The sequence below is a fragment of the Pipistrellus hanaki genome (assembly GCF_964339955.1).
Source record: "Pipistrellus hanaki genome assembly, chromosome: 2".
Classification (NCBI taxonomy): domain Eukaryota; kingdom Metazoa; phylum Chordata; class Mammalia; order Chiroptera; family Vespertilionidae; genus Pipistrellus; species Pipistrellus hanaki.
In genome coordinates this window covers 20,502,209-20,509,434 of record NC_140504.1, presented here as the reverse complement: position 1 = coordinate 20,509,434, position 7,226 = coordinate 20,502,209, and the positions used below count along the sequence as shown (strand labels likewise).

General features: G+C 40.8%; 1 long non-coding RNA gene across 1 annotated transcript in view; it reads left to right on the top strand.

Moving 5' to 3' along the window:
* The window catches only part of LOC311618477, a 384,318-nt gene that overhangs the window by 191,348 nt on the left and 185,744 nt on the right, over nt 1-7,226 (top strand). The gene's annotated exons all lie outside the window — the stretch shown is intronic.

Below are 7,226 nucleotides of genomic sequence, written 5' to 3'. Positions count from 1 at the left end.
CGTTGGTCCAATCTGTGCACAAATAATGAGGGGGGGGGGGGGAATGTGCAAACGTTTTTTGGGTCCAGTTTAGTAAATACTAGTGTTCTCAGTGACTGAAGGTAACAGGATGGATGGGGCCAATCAAATTTCAACAAACTTATTTGCTTTTTGTAAGTCTAAAACCCAAAGCAATCTATACCAAAGTGGGAAAGACTTACGTTATAAGTACACATGGAATTTAAAGTGAGAAAGAAAAAAGTTGCTTTCTTTTCGATCCTCTTTCCAGTCTCTATTTTAAGGAACAAGTGTCACTTTGATGATGGCAGGTTTCAACATCGCTCCACCATTCCTTAATCTAACTACAGGACTCAGGCACAAAGCTTGTAGCAAGCAACCCTATCCAACTAAAATCCCATTATATATATATATATATATATATATATATATATATATATATATATATATTTTTTTTTTGTTTTGTTTTGTTTTAATTATATTATACTAGAGGCCCTGTGCCCAAATTTGTGCACCAGTGGGGTCCCTTGGCCTGATCTTCAGGATCGGGCTGAAACCAGCTCTTCAACATCCCCCATGGGATCCAAGATTGTGAGAGGGCACAGGTCAGGCATAGGGACCCCACTGGAGCACGATCAGGGGTACTTTTAGTAGTATAGATAGATTATATAGAATATGATTGCTTAAATGGGGGTGGGGGGGAGATGCTTTTTCAGAAGGAGGAGATGCTCTTGGCAGACAAAAATACAAAATCCTTATATCTGGACTGATAGCTAAATCAGTTATTAAAAAATTGAACCGCTTTCTTACACCTTACACCTTACACCTTACACCAAACAGCTGTTGGCCTTAAAATCCATCTTCAGCCCCCACTTTAGGTTTTGCCTTTGAAGTTTACCCAGATTAGGTTCTGATTCATTAGTTTCTATGCCAGTCAGTGTCTCCGGGCCTATCTCCGGACCTGATCTACAGCCTCTGTGGCAGCTGCGGACCAGGCCCGACATCTCTCTGGGCCTCACTAGCAGCCACAGTGGCTGTAGATCAGGCCCTGCTTCTCTCTCTGGGCCTCTCTCCAGGCCTGATCCAGAGCCACCTCACCCACCCGCTGGCCACCAGCCTTGTTATAACAGTAGCCTGTGGATTGCGGGGGAGGGACTGAGAGATGCTCCATGCACTTCCTGGTGATTGGTCCTCCATCTGGTTGTTTAGATTGTGACAGCCCCTGGCCTTTTATTATATATCAATACATGGGAAATCTTTTTTTTTTTTTTTTTTTTTTTTTTTTTAAAGGCAAGTGACACTGGTTTTAAACTTAAAGCAGAGAGAGGGGTGTGGGATGGAGGGGGAAAACGGGGGACATCTGAAATATTTTCAACAATAAAGATAAATTTAAAAAATAAAAAACAACTAAAAATAAATTTAAAGCACACATTACTGATCTTTAACAATTTAAGTGAAGAGTTAGATAATTTAAAGAAACAGTACAGGTGAAATTCGAACATGGTGGGAAAGACATCATGACAATGGTTCTCACATTACTGAATTTTGCAAAACACTGTCCTGAGGTCTTCCAGGAGCCTAGAGGCAGATGGAGGACGAGACAGAAGAGAGGACAATAAAGAAAGAATGATAAGACTGTAAGAAGGTGGAAAAATGCACCTTGCATATCCACCGTTAGTTTACTGGACTCCCCAACCTCTTTTAGGTGATTTTCTGTGGAGACAGAGGGTCATCTATGGCTCCACAGGGCATCCTGGGTGGAGCCAGAGAAGTGGCGCGCAGCCAGCGTGCAGAAGCGTGCAGAGCCTGATTTGGAGGTGGCAGGAGTACTCGGGCTATTTTGGGAGCTGGAAATTTAATCCGTTGGACTTTTTACCTCCCCACCTTTAGCCAAGTTCTCTGGTGGCCTCCTTTTTCTGTAACAGGTGTCACGAGGCAGGTCAGACTTCACCGCCCGCGAGAAGATAGTGTAGCTCTTCTCTCTGGCCTCAGAGGAAGCTCAGGCGGTATGTCCATATCGGGACATTTCTAAATTAGTTTCAAGGCAAAAAAAAAAAAAAAAGTTTTAGAAGACCTGAATTACTTTCTCTTTAAAATAATACGAAAATATTAAAATAGTTCTGGATTAAGGTCAAATAAAGCAACTAGTGAGAAAATTTCCCCTATTGTTCCCATGGGGATTTTTCTTAGGCTCATGTGGTTAAACCGTGAAAGCTTTAGTGGCACATGCCAGACCGGGAGTTAGTTACCTGGAGCTTCTAAAAGCATTTCTGGCCTGATGACAAATGCTTTAAACAAACAAAAAAAAAAGTTAGTGGAGGAAATAGAGTTGAAGCAAAAGAGACCTCTGTCATTTCAGATCTGATGGGAAAGAAGTGGGAAATAAGAAAGGGGGTCAGTCCAGAGAGGGCGAGCAAGCAGGGGAGAATAGAGATGCAGAGCAAGACTAAAGGGGAGAGGATCCCGGACTTGTCTGTGAACAGAATGACAACAGCTAATATTTACTGAATGTGTGCCAGGCACTGTTGTAGGCACTTCGTGTGTAATTCATTGAATCCTCACGAGATATGTATGGAATAGAGATAGTTTTTATCCCCAGTTATAGATGATGCAACCACACATCTAACGGCAAAGTAAATTGCCAAGGTTCACACAGATAGTGACTGAACTGGGCTGGGTGCCTGGAGTGCTCCCTAGTGTGGACTGTGCAGGGAATGGGGAGGATGGGCCACACTTACAGATTCAGTATGAAAGCAGGCAATCAGTTCCCAAAATCATGCTGACAGCCCTAACTGGTTTGGCTCAGTGGATAGAGCCTCAGCCTGCGGACTGAAGGATCCGAGGTTCGATTCTGGTCAAGGGCATGTGCCTTGGCTGCGGGCACATCCCCATAGGAAGTGTGCAGGGGGCAGCTGATTGATGTTTCTTTCCCATCGATGTTTCTAACTCTCTATCCCTCTCTCTTCCTCTCTCTGAAATCAATAAAATATACAAATATTTAAAAATCATGATGACAAAACAAATAATGGAATCAAACTAAAAGTATGAAATTCAGTAAGAATATATTCAAATCAATTCAATTTTACAAATACTGAATGCCTACCCTATTCAGGCACTGATCTAGTCACTGTGGCACTGGTGAACAAAACAAACAAAAAGCCCTGTTTCTGTAGTTTATATTCTTGTGAGGACAGAATGAAAATAAAGGACATAGAAAGTAGTGAGTTAAAAGGAGAAAAATCTGAGCAGGGTAAGGGAGATGGAGGTGTGAGATTATAAGCAGGGAGTTTTGTGCAGGCCTCATTAAGAAGGTGAGTTTGAGCAAACTTCCTAGAAGGAAGTAGGCATCTATCAGGAGAGCATTCTGGGCCATGCAAAGGCCCTGAGATGGCATGTAGTTGGCGTATTTAATGTGCAGTCTATTCAAATGTTCTGAAACTTACCTTCAGATAAATGAGATAAACCAAGTAAAGAGAAAATCACATATTAGGATGATAGCTCCTGCTTATACTTCCTTGTTCCAGGCATTGCATTAAGTGCTCTACATATATTTTCTCACGAAATCCTTGTAACAACCTGTATATTATAAGATGTTTACTCCAACATTACATGTAAAAAAACTGAGACCCAGAGAAATTTGGTGATTGCCCATTCAAATTCAATTGAACAGGCTGTCAAACTACAGCGGGAAGGTAGGGGAGGGTTGGTGGGTTAAGAGATCAACCAAAGGACTTATATGCACGCATATAAGCACAAGCAACAGATGCAAGACACTGGGGGCAAGGGGATGAGGGCAAGTGCCAGGGGGTATGGGAGGCTGGGGGGAGGTCAGTGGAGGGGGAAAAAAAGAGACATTTGTACTACTATTTGTAACACCTGTAAAAAGTCAGTTCAAATCCAGATTAGTCCTATTTCAATATGTATATTCTTTCCACCATCCAACTTTGCCATCCTCCAAAAATTAACCACTTCCTGAGCACCCTTAGGCACTAGGCACTTTTAGATATATAATCTAACAGTGTTTCCCAAAGTGTGGTACACGTACCCCCAGGGGTATGGGAAGAGTTTGGTGGGGGTACACGTTGCACCGGAGTTTGGTGGGGATATGCACTGCACCGTGCTTAGCTGCGCCTAATTCTACGTTCTCATGAGTAGGAGGAGTACTCAGCATTACGAAAATTATAGAAGGGGTACACATATGTCAAAAGTTTGGGAAACACTGATCTATAACTACACTAGTACTTATGGTTTATTTGGAACATTATTGACCAAGTTGAGAGAACAGAGAAAAGTATGAAACCCAAGCCAACCCTCCAACACTGAGAGTTCCAAATGTCAATGAGTCCTCTTTTCTTTATTCATTAATTTACCAAATATTTTTTAAGGCCCAGTTATTTCCCAGACACGATTGTAGGCATTGAAGATATAAAACTTTCTGGCCTCTTGGAGTTTACATTCTCGTGGATAGCTCTTTCACCAGCCCATCCTGTGATCACCCTGGTTATAGCACTTCGGAATTTTCCAAATGCTTTTGAAGACATTATCTCAAGTGCCCAAGAAGAAATAAATAGGCTCTTGAGTGCTGGACTTTCAGACTTAATTATAGCTCCGTCAGCCATGGGTGTTAGCCCATTCTAAACACCTTTACTTCAGTTAATTTCAAGGTGTCTGTGTCTGGGGTTTCATTGTCCTAGTCCCTTTGTCTTGAACTATGAACAGAAGTGGTCTGGGAGTGAGAAATCACAGCGAATTCACAGGGGGTGCCATGGGGCATTTAAAATCTTTGTGAGAAACAGAAACTTGACATCTGTTGGACACTGTACAAACTACTAGCTTGACATACTAGTTCACATATTTTAATGATTAGATTGCGCTATATTCCTTTAGATGTTGTCATCTTTGGAAAGCTAGGTTTTTAAAAGTTTTTATGAGGACCGGGCCCAGAAGCTCAGTTGGTTAGCGCATCGTCTGGATATGCCAAAGTTGTGGGTTCAATTCCCTGTCAGAACATATACTAGGACAAGCATGTCAAACTCTCGGCCTACGGGCCGCATGCGGCCCACAATGAATATTTTTTAGGCCCAGCCAATATAAAAGCTGGCAGCTGCGGATCAGGAGGGCAAATAAACTTAATTTATAATCTGGGCTCCCCTTTCATGGGGAGCGGCACCCCCTTTCCTCAAGAAGAAAATGTCAAGGTGTAGTTAGTTGGCTGTATTTTGGAAATGCTTTATAGTTTCAACTGCTATATTTCCCTCACTGGCTGCAGCCAACAATGCCAAGCAACATTTAATAAAAATTTTGTAACTTAATTTTTACAATATCTGGTTATACATAATTATTAATAACGAACTATAATGTTAGCTAATGACTGATTACTATACTCATGTTGCATTCATTTCCCTTACGCACCTTATATGCAGGCACACCATTTCTCTCCACTAATACTAGCAACGAATATTTTAGTAGCCGATTGCCACATCATTAGTCTTGGACTTACTTGTGTGCAAAAGGAAATATTTTGTTTTCTGAGGACAAGAAAAATAGGTTTATTTGCGTTACACTTATCAATTTGTGCAGTTATTCAGTGTCTGATAAGTTAATGTTCAAGGAAAAATATTTTTACTAAAATGTTCTACTGTTTTATGTTAATGATTACTCCTTTATTTCAGGTCTTTGTATTCAGCATGTCTCTATTGAAATAAACCTATGTTTCTATGAAAATTAAAGCTTTTGGGTTTTTTTTTTTTTGTGGCCTATGTAGCCTTAAATCTTGTTTATTTGACCCATGTTAGCCTTTGAGTTTGACATGCTTGTACTAGAATCAACCAATGAATGCATAAATAACAACAAATCAGTGTTTTCTCTTTCCCTCTCTAAAATGAATTTTTTAAAAAAGTTGATATGATGAAAAGGAAGTACCTTGTGGAAATCAATGTGGAACAGGAAACGCTGGTGGCAGAGTACAGTCTGTTTCCAAAGTCTGAGAAGTCGAGCTGTGCTAGACCAGCACACATCTGTTAGTAAGTGTGATTATTTCAGAATGATATAATTTTTTCCCCTTTTGACTTTTGTGTATTATTTTCTACAAGGCTACTGAGTACTTAGAACATAAATACTTAAGTTTGTTTGGACCTTCCAACATAATAAAAAGAACTATTCAGTGTTTCTTTGGCCCTACAGGGCACAGTGAAATTATTGCCAAGGCACTTACAGTTTGGGGACCCCTGTTTTACCCAACAACCTTTCTCATTTTCAAATTTATTTTTTAAAATTTAAAGTTGTATTATGAATTCATTTTCTCTAAAATGTAAGATTTTTTTCTTTTTAGTGTTTATCTTCTTTCCAGCCAGCTGTCTTACCAGTCCTCTAAGGGAGTTGCCTCTAGGCCATATGGCATCTTTGTTCAACTAGGAATAGGTGCCTTTTTCAAGATTCTTTCATTAATGGGAAAATTATTTAATAAGTATACAAATCAATAAGGTGTTTGATATGACTGGGCCCCTATTAGGTATTGCATGCTGGTCCATGGCAACCCAACTCCCAAGCCTAAGACCTTTTCAATAACAGGAGTGTATGAGTGCCAAACTCCATTCACAAACTCATGTGCAAAAAAATGTAGTTTTATTGTCCTGCAAATAAACTTAATTTATAAACTGGGCTCCCATTCCATGGGGAGCAACACTGCCTTTCCTCAAGGAGAAAATGTCAAGGTGTAGTTAGTTGGCTGTATTTTGGAAATGCTTTATAGTTTCAACTGCTGTATTTCCCTCACTGGGTGCAGTCAACTCACAGTGAAGAATCGTCTTGTCCTACATGTCAACAGCACCCTTCTCCCATGGAAAGCACACTCTCCAGAGCATGGTTTTCCTCTAAGGAAGTAAAAATCCAAAGCAAATTTGAGTTCACTGAGGGAATTTCCCAATGTTAAATTCTCCTTTTTGGTGCCTGCTATGGAGGAGAGGGCCAGGAGTCTTGGTCATACCAAACTGTGAACATGCAGTGGACTTTTCCAGTTGTGTTGGTGTTTATAGCTCATTTTCTCTGTGGATGTCTGTATTCGTGGCTGGGAGTTTATTCTGGATACATTCTAACTGGGTCCTATTTTATTTTGGAAAATATCAGCAAATGTCACCATCTTGGGTGCTGGTAACCAGAGATCTGCCTATGCGGAAAGATGCTCTAGGCAGCCTCTTGGGGCAGATGCGGAGGCCTCAGTCCCTGGGGTG